Source organism: Equus caballus, chromosome 10 (genome assembly GCF_041296265.1).
Source record: "Equus caballus isolate H_3958 breed thoroughbred chromosome 10, TB-T2T, whole genome shotgun sequence".
Taxonomy (NCBI): Eukaryota; Metazoa; Chordata; class Mammalia; order Perissodactyla; family Equidae; genus Equus; species Equus caballus.
In genome coordinates this window covers 39188331-39200907 of record NC_091693.1, presented here as the reverse complement: position 1 = coordinate 39200907, position 12577 = coordinate 39188331, and positions in this window count along the sequence as shown.

Here is a 12577-nt window from a genome sequence, read left to right as displayed (position 1 = left end):
TGCATGATACATCCCCAGAAGTGAGTTCATCAGTTTGAGGGGTACTTGATTTATAATTGCGATGTTTGAGTATTGCCCTCCAGAGACAGTGCCAGTTTGTGTTCCCACCAGCAACCTATGAGAGTGATTGTTTCCCCACAGCTTCCCCAACAGAGTTTGATGTCAAATATTCTGACACTGTCCTATAGTGTAGTTTTAATTTGCATTTATCTTATTTTGAGTCAATTTAGGCAAGTTTTTGTTTGTTTAGGGGCTAGTTATATTTGTTTGTTTGTTAACCCTTTGTTCCAGGAGTTGTCAATATTTTTTCCATTGTGTCATTTGCCTTTTAACTTTGTTTATGATGTGTTTGCCATTCTATAGCAAACAATGTCATGATGAATAGTCTTTACTTATAGCATTTCATACATTTACACATCTGTAGGATAAATTCCCAGCTGGGGAACTACTGGGTCAAAATTTATACACATTTGCAACAATGTTCTGAATAGATAGCCATCACAATATATCATTTTTCTCTAAGTTATTTTGTAATTTAACACAATGCCAATAAAAAAATGCCAACAGCCTTCTATTTTAGCTGGACAAGCTAAAGCTAATATGAAAAATAAAACAGAATAGCTCGGAAAGCTCTCCAACATATAGACACTCTGAGGAGACTAGTTCCACCAGACTTGAAAACACAGTAAAAGCCTGTATAATTATAACAGAATGTATATCAATGTCAGAATGTGCTGACAAATGAACAGATAGAGCTATGAAATGGAGTAGAAAGTTCACTGAAAGATCCAACTACATATAGAAAATTGGGATATGATGTAGCTTGAATCTTAAATTAGTAAAGAGAAGATAGATTCGGCTACATTGATACTATTTTTTACTTATCAGCACAGCAAACTTCAAAGGTTTTCTGGCACACTCTGGAAGGCTGTGGAAAACCAGGTCTCCATACGTTGCTGGTAGTTGTCTAGGCCGCTACTACGTCTGTGAATGGCCACTTGGCAATATCTTTTCTTGCTTGGTGGTGAGTATTTCTTTCCACCTTTAGCAAGGATAGTGTTTTTGTTTCAGTGATTATAAGTTTACATGATAGTCCTCATCTTCTGCTACTTTGGACACTAATCTATTAGTTGCTACCATGCGCCACTGTATATCTAGTGTTTCTTACTCTCCTCTCCCTTCACCCTTTCCTCTATAGCCCAATGTTACTCACTATTAGTAGTTTTTTGAGTGTCTACCTTTGTACCCCTGTGTCATGGCTTCTCTTTGACCTCCTCAGAGGTGTGCTCCACCCTGTCCCACCCTAATCTCCATCTGGGAGGCTGCTGACCTGTACAGACCAACAGGTCCCTCACCAACTGGTTTCCAGCTAGGTTCAGCAGGAGACCTGAAGGAGGGACATGAGTGAAGTCGGGACCTTCTTGTGGGTTGCTTAAGACTGTTGTGTTCTTTGGTCTTCAAGGTAGCCTTCTTTACAGCACCTTCTTCTCCAGGTTTTACTAACAGCTTCTCACCCTCATACTTTTGGGTCCTAAGGGTGGTAAAAGCTCTGCTGTTGATGTTTGCACAGTGCCCACACCTTTGTAAATATTCTGTTTATTAAGCCTTTCTTGGGTGTGCAGTTGTTTCCTGGCGAGTCCCTGAAACACTCAGTTACTATATACCTGTATTTAGACCCACCACATCTTATCTGCAATTCAGATATTTAGAAAATTCTGAAAAGTAAACTCCTTATTTTTTGTTTATGTAGATTTGGCACAAATTTACTCAGTAGGCAAAACCTGAGCAGAACTCTTTACAGTCTTTTTTCTATGACTTAGTGTAAATATTCACGTTTCACTGCAGAAATTTTTTAAAGCTGCTTTTATTATGGAGAATTTTAAATATACAAAAAAAGTAGAAGAGTATAATAAACCCACATGTGCTTATATTCCCCAATGACTATCTACTCATGACCAATCTGTTCCCATTTATAGCACCATTCACTTTTTTCCTAGAGCCTAATCAGGAGACAGAAGTCACAAGTAATTTGAACAGGAGTATATTAATATAAATATTTATTAACTATAAAATGACATTGGAATCATAAGGGATTGGATAGTAAAAAGTAAACAACCCTAAAGAGCATACGAATAGTAGATATAACGATCAGCTACTACCCATAGAGCTGAGACAGATCGCCCAGGCTCAGGATCCAGACCTTGTTGGAGATCATGGACTCAATGAATGGCTGAGACATCACTGTGGTACCGAGCTGGAGAATTTGCCCCGTAGGGTACCAGGAAAGCCATTCACAGGGCAGTGTCTTGCTGAAGTTACTCTGCTATAAAACTTCCCGTTACTCGTGTACAAAACATTTATGTTATTATTCTTATTGATATTCATATTGTCCCATGGTGTTATCTGGTATACCTATCTGTTCTAAGTGTATTTCGTACATTTTCTTTCCTAGATCTGGAATCATCCATTTCTTCAAGGAGTTCTGATTCCTTTCAGTGGGAAATAATATTTGGAGAACCATAACGTGTTCTAGGAGTGCTCTTCACTCTGAGTTGGTCATTATTTGCAGAGATTTCAGTGGACTTAAATAGAAATAAATATTATATATATATATGTATATACAATCAATCACATGCCACATAACGACATTTCAGCCAACAACTGATTGCATATCCAAGGGTGGCCTCATAAGATTGATACCATATAGCCTAGGTGTGTAGCAGGCTGTATTATCCAGGTTTGTGTAAGTGCTCTCTGTGATGTTCACACAATGATGAAATTATCTAACAACACATTTCTCAGAACGTGTCCCCAGTCAAGTGAAGCATGACTATATACATATGCATATAGAATACGTACAAAATACTCATAAGTTCTTACTAAAACTTTTAATTCAAATTCAGAACTACTAGGTTTTTTACTTAATGTCTTCCACTTTTCTCTGTTCTCTTAAGCTGAAAAGCCCAGCTCTCAAGGACACTGGGACTGATAGAATTAGATTGTCAGATAATTTTTCATCTGCTTTATCCCCAATTAGCCATGCAGCAATCTCAGGATAGCAACTTCGATGCTACCAGCAATATTATTACTAAAACACTTACTTTGTTGTTGTTGTCCTTGGTTATATTTAATTGGCATTTTAAATTCACAAGTGTTGTCCCTGCCCATGTGATTGTGCCACCATCTGGATAATAAATAGATTTGCTTCACTTTATTTTAAATTCTAAGGTTTATTGTTTATTTTGAGATAATTTTAGGCTTATAGAAGAGTTGCAAATATAGTACGAGAGTTCCAGTATATCCTTCACCCAGCTGGCACTTAGGTTAACATGTTACATAGCCATAGAATATTTGTTTAAACTAAGAAATTACCCTCTGCCAAATATAATTAACTAAACACAGAACTAGTTCAGATTTTACAAATTTTTGCATTAATATAGTTTTTCAGTCCCAGCATGCTATACAGAATCCCACCTCTTATTCTGTTTTCATGTCTTGGTAGTCCCCTCCCATCTGTGATAAGTTCTCAGTCTTGCCTTGTCTTTCATGGCCTTGACACTTTTGAAGAATACTGGCCCAGTTATTTTACAGCATGTCCCTCAGTGTGGGTTTGTCTTATGTTTTTCCATGATTAGGTTGAGGCTATACATTTTGGGAAGGATGCCGCAAAGGTGCTGTGATCACGTGCCCTTCTCAGGGCATACTATCAGGGGATACATGATGTCAATATGTGCTGCTGGCGATGTGAATCTTGATTACTTGGGTAACGTGGGTGTCTTCTAGAATTCTTGATTGCAAAGTTACTTTTTCCTTTGTAATTACCAAATGTTTTAGGGGAGATACCTGGAGACTATGCAAATATCCTGTTTCTGCTTAAACTTTTCACACAAATTTTGGCATCCATGAAGACATCTTGCCTGTGGCAATTATTATTGTGGTGTTTTAATGGTGATTTTCTTTTTCCCCCATCCTTTCTACATTTGCTAATTAGAATTCTTCTGTGAAGAAAAGATGTTATTCTCCCCCACACTTATTTATTTATTTATTCAGTTATTTATTTACAGCTTGACTCATACAATAGACTCATGGATGTTTATTTTAGTCTTTGGATTATAAAACAACTTTCATTATTTTTTTGACTAGTTGTTCAATCTTTGGCCATCCAGAGCTCTTTCAAGCTAGTTCCTGTGCCATTTGAATAGTTTTCCTCTTTTCTTCAGTTTTTTTTCTTTTAGCATTTATTAATTTCTGGCATCACAAGACACTCAAGGCTAAACTTGTCTATTCTCTGCCCCAGCCCTAGAATCAGCCACTTTTCTCAGGAACCTTGATTCCTTTTATGGGAGAACGGTACTGGAAGATCCGGGTGTGAGGCGTGTTCACTGCTGCCGCAGTGTCATAGAGCTAGGAAATCTACGTGTGCATACTCACTTATAGCCCACCCTGCTGGTCTGGTAACCGCCAGTAAAGAGTCGGTGTTCTCACCACCATGGTCTGCATTCATTTCCTGGTCAGGGAATCACACCACCCATCATCTCTCAATTGTCATACGTGGTGGCTGTGTGTTGCTGGGATGCTGAAAGCTGTGCCACCAGTATTTCAAATATCAGCAGGGTCACCCATGTGGACAGGTTTCAGCAGAGCTTCCAGACTAAGACAGACTAGGAAGAAGGACTTGGCCACCCTCTTCCAAAAATATTGACTATGAAAACCCTACGAGTAGCAGGAGAGCATTGTCTGGTATGTGCCGGAAGGTGAGAGGATACTGCAAATAGACCAGGCAGGGTTCTGCTCTGGGAGGTGGAATTGACTGAATAGCAGTTACAACAACAAATACTTACTTATGCATACACACATTTATATTTATTTCTGTACTTAATTATTGAAAAATACATTTTAAAATTTAGTCCATATTGATATCTCACTCCAATCTAGCACCACAGACTTCATTCTAGACTTTCCTTTTCTTTATATGTCACTTCTTTCTCTATCAGAGAGAATCTTGCCTCTTATCATCTACAATGTGTTTACTTCTTTGTTCAACTTTAGGATACAAATCACTTCAGAGTTGGTATTCCATACTCCTTCTTTTCAACATTATATAGCCTTGTCTCATCCTTGATCTTAGAATGAAGCATTCAGGCTTTCACTATAAAAGATGCTTGTAGATTTCCCTGTTTCTTCCTACATTTCTTTTTGTCTTATGGCCTCCTAGAGTTGTATTTTCCCGGACCACATTTTATATTGTTAAAGGGAAGGGAAGGGCTAGAGCACTTTTCAATGCTTTGTACTCTGCAGACTCTACTTCTTTTGCTGTCACAGAGACTGTTTCTGCCCACGTGGCTCTGGCTCAACTATGTGATTTTTATGCAGCTCCCCAAGTTTTGATTCCCTGAACTAATTAGTATGGAACTAATTATTAGGGAGTCAATAGTCCTGCTGACCCCAGTTCCTATATCTGCTGTAGGCAGACAATGTACTATTTCAGGGTGAGCCTCCCACCAACAGGAAGTGAATTTTTGCTGGCATTTTCTGAGTTTTACTGGTACTTCATCCTCATGTCTTTCCATTTTCCCTCTTTTTACTCTCTGCTCAATATCAGCAGTTACATTTGACTTGAAATCTGCAGGTTATATGGTATTATATTTATCTTTTTGTCTTGCAGAAATTGAAGTTTGAGTTTTTGTGTTTTCCTCTCTTGCTTTTCTATAATTTTTCAGCATAAACAGAGAAAAAATTGATTTTTAATGTCCACACTCAGTAAAGGGAGACTTTGGCAATACCATATTGCTGCTTCTATCTCTGTTTTTGTTTTTTTTTTTTAACTTAAGTGGTAGAAATGTGAAGATTGGGGAAGTAGTAGAGTTGGTGACCAATTACAAATTTTGGAGCTACAGAAATGTGACTTACAATCCTGCTTTACTACTTACTGTTTGTGCAGCTTACTGTGTTGAGCAAACTATCATTACTGAGCCAGTTTCCTTAGATATAAAATACAGACCGTAATAACCATTTTATGGGAGGATTGCAAAGATTACATGAGAAAAGCTATGCTCAGAGATTGGCCTTCTCACGTGCTCAAAATTTATTACTGTCCCCTGCTGCCAAGAACTCTCCTAAAGTTTTTAGCGGGTGCTTGAGTATTATGAGAAAGTCTTTTTTTTCATTTTACTAAATCTATCTAAGTAATACATTCTAATCTCTTAAATAGTTGTGTCCCTTGGTGTGTGGGAGGGTTAATTCTGTAATACATGATCACTTTGGAAATTATTAGAGTCTTTGGAAAAAGAGACACTCTGATTTTTAAGAGAAACATATGTATGAACCAGAAGTTATCATTCCTGTATCAAAAATCACTCCAAAGTACAAATTTGTAATTAAAGAAAAATAAAGATTGTCTTGTTGCTTTTCAAAAACGTAACTTGGGCTGGATTGTCTTCATCTAAGAATTCTGTAAAGACCATGAGATCAGGTAGAAAATCAGTATTTTCTTCCCTTCTTTTATTTGTGAAAAATACAATTAGTCTTCACTGATTACTGAGAAAATTTTCTGCTGCTTCTAGTGGATTATAACTTTACTTACTGTATTTTCATGGTGTTCAATGGCTCCTGAAAACGTAAGTATAACATTTTGTGAAACTATCATTGTCATATTTCAAGGAGAGAATGAAAGGAAATGAATGAGACAAGAAATGAGAATGCTTAAAAGAAGGGTGGTGGAGAATAGGGTCAGCAGTTTCCTGAGAGCTGGCACAGAGTATATTTCTGCCTCATTCCCTTTCCGCTGCCTGCACACACACACTCAATGCCGCACACTGGCATCGCTGCAAGAACAGGCAATAGAGGTGTGGTTTTGTCCCAGCACAGGGCGAAGCAGACAGTTCTATTTGCTTCTAGGATGCAAAAGTCTTTTATGCGTTGGGTCTTATTTGTCTTTTGATTATAAAAGGAGGTTTGAAAGACAGTGTGGTTTTCTGAAGGAATTCTAGGTAGTTTCCCACAAATAACTAGAAAAGAAGTAAGGAGTCCAGCTGCAATACTTTATTAAACTTCAGAGAACAACCTACATTCATATTACATGTGGTGTATTTTCACTTTGTTATGTCTTAAAAAAATTCACAGACCAATATTTCTCTTTGAAATTAAAATACATCTCTACTTAGAAACTACAAATGAATACCAAAACACAAAAATATAAGAATCTTAATTTTATGAAGATTAAGTAGATAGATTTGAGATATGAATCATTATGATAGTGATATTTGATATTTATGAGTATATTTCTAAGATGTTTTATGAAAACATTACTTGCCTTCTATAATCATCTCATTTATCATATAGAAAGAAAACAGGGTAATTAAAATAAAAGTGCCTTGAATATAAAGCCTCATTAAATGATAATTGTATAATTTTTTTTTTTGGTGAGGTAGATTGGCCTTGAGCTAACATCTGTTGCCAATTTTCCTCCTTTCTCCCTTTTTCTCCCCAAAGCCCCAGTACATAGTTGTATATCTTAGTTGTAAGTCCTTCTAGTTCTTCTATGTGGGACACCACCACACCATGGCATGATGAGTGGTGTGTAGGTCCATTCCCGGGATCCAAACCAGTGAACCCTGGGCCACTGAAGCAGAGCTTGTGAACTTAACCACTATGCCACCGGCAAGGCCATAAATGATAATTCCATGAAAGAATTTTGAAAATAATTCTAATTGAAAATGAAATTTTGTAATCAGAAATATGTTAAATTCAATTTAAATGTCTATTTTTGAAAATTAATATTTCGAAGTCTGGTGATATATTTTAAATTGTAATTCTTTAAAGTACCCTTGATTTTATGAAAGAAAACACTTTTTTGGGGAACAATATTGAATATTCAAATAGAAAATGTTATCCCAACCCATACGTTAAAACATTTTAAACTTCAGTTGTCAGGTGTGCATACTACGGATGTGACTCCCATAGTATAGACACTGAATTCCTACTTTTACTTTTAAGATCTTGGTTCTTATGTAATAGCAATTTAGACCTTGAAGAAATATCGTGGGTCATTGGTTCCTCCCTTTCCTTACTAATATGAAGAAATCAAGACCCAAGAGAATAAGCAATTTGCCCTGAATGCTCCAGGTATTAGTATTGTTACTTCTCCATGGGAATAACTCGTAATGAAACTTCAGAATAATAAAACCCGTAGAGTTTCAGCACTGAATGGTCTTTTATTCTTGCCTAAGCTAGGTAGGATGGAAGCTGCCATTTTCCTTACAGCCATAGCCAATGAGTCGGCTTATATTTATTCTAACCCCTTGGTCTTCTCAAGACAAATTTTACCTGTTTCCACATTTCTTATATTGAGTGAGAAAAGAAGAGAAATTATATTTATTTTTAAAGTCCATTTACTTTACCCAGAAGAAAGTTTTGAATTGTATATGTTCTAAGACTAGCATTCTTTCTCTGTTTCTCCTGTAGTATATTTTCCAAACTTTTGCAGCTTTTCCTGCTATGCCATATCTCACCTTAGGAACCTGCTGCTTCTTGCTAATGTCTGAATACCGCTTGACCATTTATAATGTCCTTTGACAATGATCCCATTTGAGATCTGAAACAACACTGTGAAGTAGATGTTGCTGTACTGTAGGTAAATCTGGCCTACTTGGCTCTATGATCCAACAGAACTTTGGTGAGATCCTGGGTGGGAGACTCCAGACCTCACACTCCATCTGGCACACCATGCAGCCGCTTCGAGGAAAATCCCCAGGAAACTGATGCCAAAGAAACCACCTGTGATTGCTCCATGGTTGATGAGAAAAGGAGAGGCAGGATATAGGGGACAATATGAGTTAGGTTTGTTTATGGCATCAAGAACCCTTTACTCTAGTTGACTAACTTACACAAAAGTTAGAAAAATGTGGAGGGCTGCTAAGGTAATTTGAAGCTACTAAAATCCTTTAAATGGAGAATGAACAAAATCAGTATTTATGGAATAGTTATCATGTGTTGGTCTCTGTGAAAAGTGCTCATGACTATAAATGCATTGAAGATCCATTGTTTTTTCTGTCTGAACTTCCTCCTTTGGAAATGGTCCTTCCCCTCCTCTCAGATCATCTGCCCCCATCCCCTTTCTCCTGGTGGCAAAAACATTATATATATTATTGCATTTGTAGCAACCATGTTATAAACTGACCCAAATTTTGGTCAATCCTGATTCATTTAAGGGGTGGGAACCAAATTGAGACAATGAATCTCTTTCTATTTTGGACTTGAAAACGGGAGAAAGTCAAGTAGTAAAGCAACAAAGCTTGAGAAATGTACAAAACCATGTTTTTTGCTGTGGGGACCAGGAAAAGTGTCTATGTCTCATAGAAAGAGTGAATTATCAATCAAGCAAATGTGGAAAGGGAAACACAGCTGACATGTAGTCAAGGTGTTCTGATGATGTTCAAATACCCTGACTTCAATTGTTTTTGGAGGCTCAGATATATTCCCATCTTTAGTCCAACAACACAGTCTAATACCCTTAACATAAATTCCTAGATTTTGCTTAAACTGGTTTGAAGTGTGTTTTTGTCACTTGCAAACAAAATAATTAACTAATATAATGGCCGTTGCTTTTAGGAACTAGTTCTGGCTTTGTTATGTGAGACATATTAGATGAAAGAGAAGCTGAAGATAAAGATATTAGGTAGAAGGCAACAGTAAATAGTTTAGGAAAGTGGTAATAAAAGCCTGAACTGAGAGGTTGCTGGAAATTATAAGAAGAGGATGTAAGAAAGGAAGTTAGGTAAAAAGTGGATTGGAGTTGAAAAAGAATAAATTAATATAGATAAAGGTATATACACACACATCTCTCTTTACATAGTACAAATCTCTTAGTTCAGGCTGCTATAACAGAATTCCATAGACGAGGTGACGAGGCGACTTAAATGACAGAAATTTATTTCTCACAGTTCTGGTACATGAGGAGTCCAAGATGAAGGCGCCACCAGAGCTGGTGTCTGGGGGGAGCTCTCTTCTTGGTTTGCAGGCAGCTGTTTTCTTGTTATATCCTCACATAGTGGAGAGGGAGAGAAAGACAGATCATCTCTCTTGTGTCTCTACTTACAAAGACACTAATCCCATTCCTGAGGGCTCCACTCTCATGACTTAATTACCTCCTAAGGGCCCCACCTGCAAATTTATCACACTGGAGAGTTAGGCTTCAATATATGAATTTTGGGGAGACACAAACATTTAGTCTGTAGCAACAAGTGTGTATGTTCATGCACACACACAAACACACATGCATATATTACCCTTTTAAGAATTTTAGTAAATGGAAGCAGCAGAAGGAAAGGACAAAACTGATAAGGGTTAAAAGATCAAGAAGAGGTGTTGGTTATTTTTTTAGGAGGAAGGATTCTAGTAGGCCAAGGGAAAGTATCAGTAGGGGAGAGGATGAGAATTTGAGGACATACTAGTGTGGGGCCCTGAAGGATATGAGAGATGAATTGGTAGACAAAACATGGTAAACTTCATATGGAAGAGAAATTCTTCAACTTCTCAGTTTCTCCTTCCAACCATGAAGCCCTATAAACCTTCAGAGAAATAGACACCCAGCTGACCCAGGCCCCTCCTGATAACTGCTGGTTCTGCCATCACCCAGTCACTTTTGAAACCTGGTTCTCAAGCCTGGAACCTTTAAGAGGTCTGGGATGAAGACAGACATGAGGGATAAGATGCCCTTTTTTCTTAACATAATCAGGGGCTCCTCTTAATAAGCCAGTGGGCAATAGAAGAATCCCAACTGACCTCCTCTCTTCCATCAAATGTGGGACACTGCCTCCATCTCTACTAGACACACAGGACCTGATTGTGAGGTCCAGGACCTCTAAGGAAGTGAATCTGAGGCCTGGGCTCCCATGGGCAAAGGCTCCATGGTTTCCAAACTCTTAAATATCCTGTGTGGTGATCTAGTGGTTAAGACTTGGTGCTGAGCGCTGTGGCCTGGGTTCATTTCCCTATCAGGGAGCCAAACTACTTGTCTCTCAGTTGTCATACTTTGGTGGCTGTGTGTTGCTTTGATGCTGAAAACTATACCACAGGTTTTTCAAATACTAGCAGGGTCACCCATGGTGGACAAGTTTCAGGGGACCTTCCAGACTAGACAGACTAGGAAGAAGGACCTGGCTATCCACTTCTGAAAAAATTGACCATGAAAACCCTATGAATAGCAGTGGAGCATTGTCTGCTATAGCACCAGAAGGTGAGAGGCTGGTGCAAATAGACCGGGCAGGGTTCCATTCTGCTGTGCACGGCGTCCCTAGGAGTTGGAATCAACTCAACAGCACTAACAAGAACAAAATATCCTGTCAGTTACAGAGGATGGGAAAACTACCCACCCTACTCTCATGGTTCCTAAAGACTCGAATTTTGAAGCCTAAGCTTCCAGTATGCTAGAAGGAGAAAATATGTCTGGGGAACCTTCCCACTACATCTCACCCCAGGTTCTGAAAGGCTTCAGTACTTGCCTCCCTATAACTGAAGCTGGAGGCAGACTCCTACTATCCCTCACCTCTGCTATCCATCTTCTCCTTTCCTTCTTGCAGCCTCTGTTGTTGATTTATCCTAGATCCTGTGCTTGCTAGGTGGCCAAACCTGTGTGAATCTAAAGCCCTCCAAATAAGCACTCTGAGGTGGCTGCTTAATCCCATTTTTCCTAACCTCTGGAGGGCAAGGAATACCAGGAATTCTTTCATGAAGATGATGGAGTGAAAACAAAGGAGGATGTAGATTACAGAAAAATGTTAAGGTGCAGAAGACGAAGGATGAGGGAGCTCACATAAGATGGCTTCAATCTTCTCAGTAGAGTAGAATTCAAGGCAATTTGTTTTAAATTAGGAGGAGAGAGTAGTGCTAGGTCGTTAGTTTTAGGTCTCAGGAGACTTAAAAAGTGGAATGACAGTTGAGTGAAATTATAAGAAAGTCAACATACTAATACAACTCGTCAAAAGAGTAGATGAGAATAGTGTCTTCAGGAAAAGTTTCTTTGTTAGAAATGTTGGATGAACTAGCAGTATAAGTAGAGAAAAAAGACACTGGGTTGCACCCTGAGCTGGAAACTGTCACATTGAAATGTCAGAGGATAAATAGTATAAGGCATTCTAGAAGTGGGAGAGACTTCTTTCAATGTTTTGAATATCACACAAAGGACAAAGAAGCAAAGAAGGAGGATAATGAGAACAAAGGGATTTGGTCTGAGTTCAAAGTTCTGAAGATATAACAGTTTTGGGTTGTTGAAGGGATTTAACAGGGAGGTTGAGTGTTGAAGTATAATAAAGATAAAAGTCATTGTTGAAGGAAACAATTGTGAAGTTAGAACTGTAAGAGGACTTTGAGTTGTGAGTAAAACAAAAGCAATATTTAAATATCATCTTCAGAAGCATCACTACCACCCATCACCACCACTACCACCACCACCAACAGCAACAAGAACACTGCCTGTATGCCACATGTATAAATCACTGAGGAATTTAGTGGAGTGTCCTGGAGGTTGGAGAATGAATTAGATGAAGAAGAGAGTCAATTATTTGAGTTATATAATTTC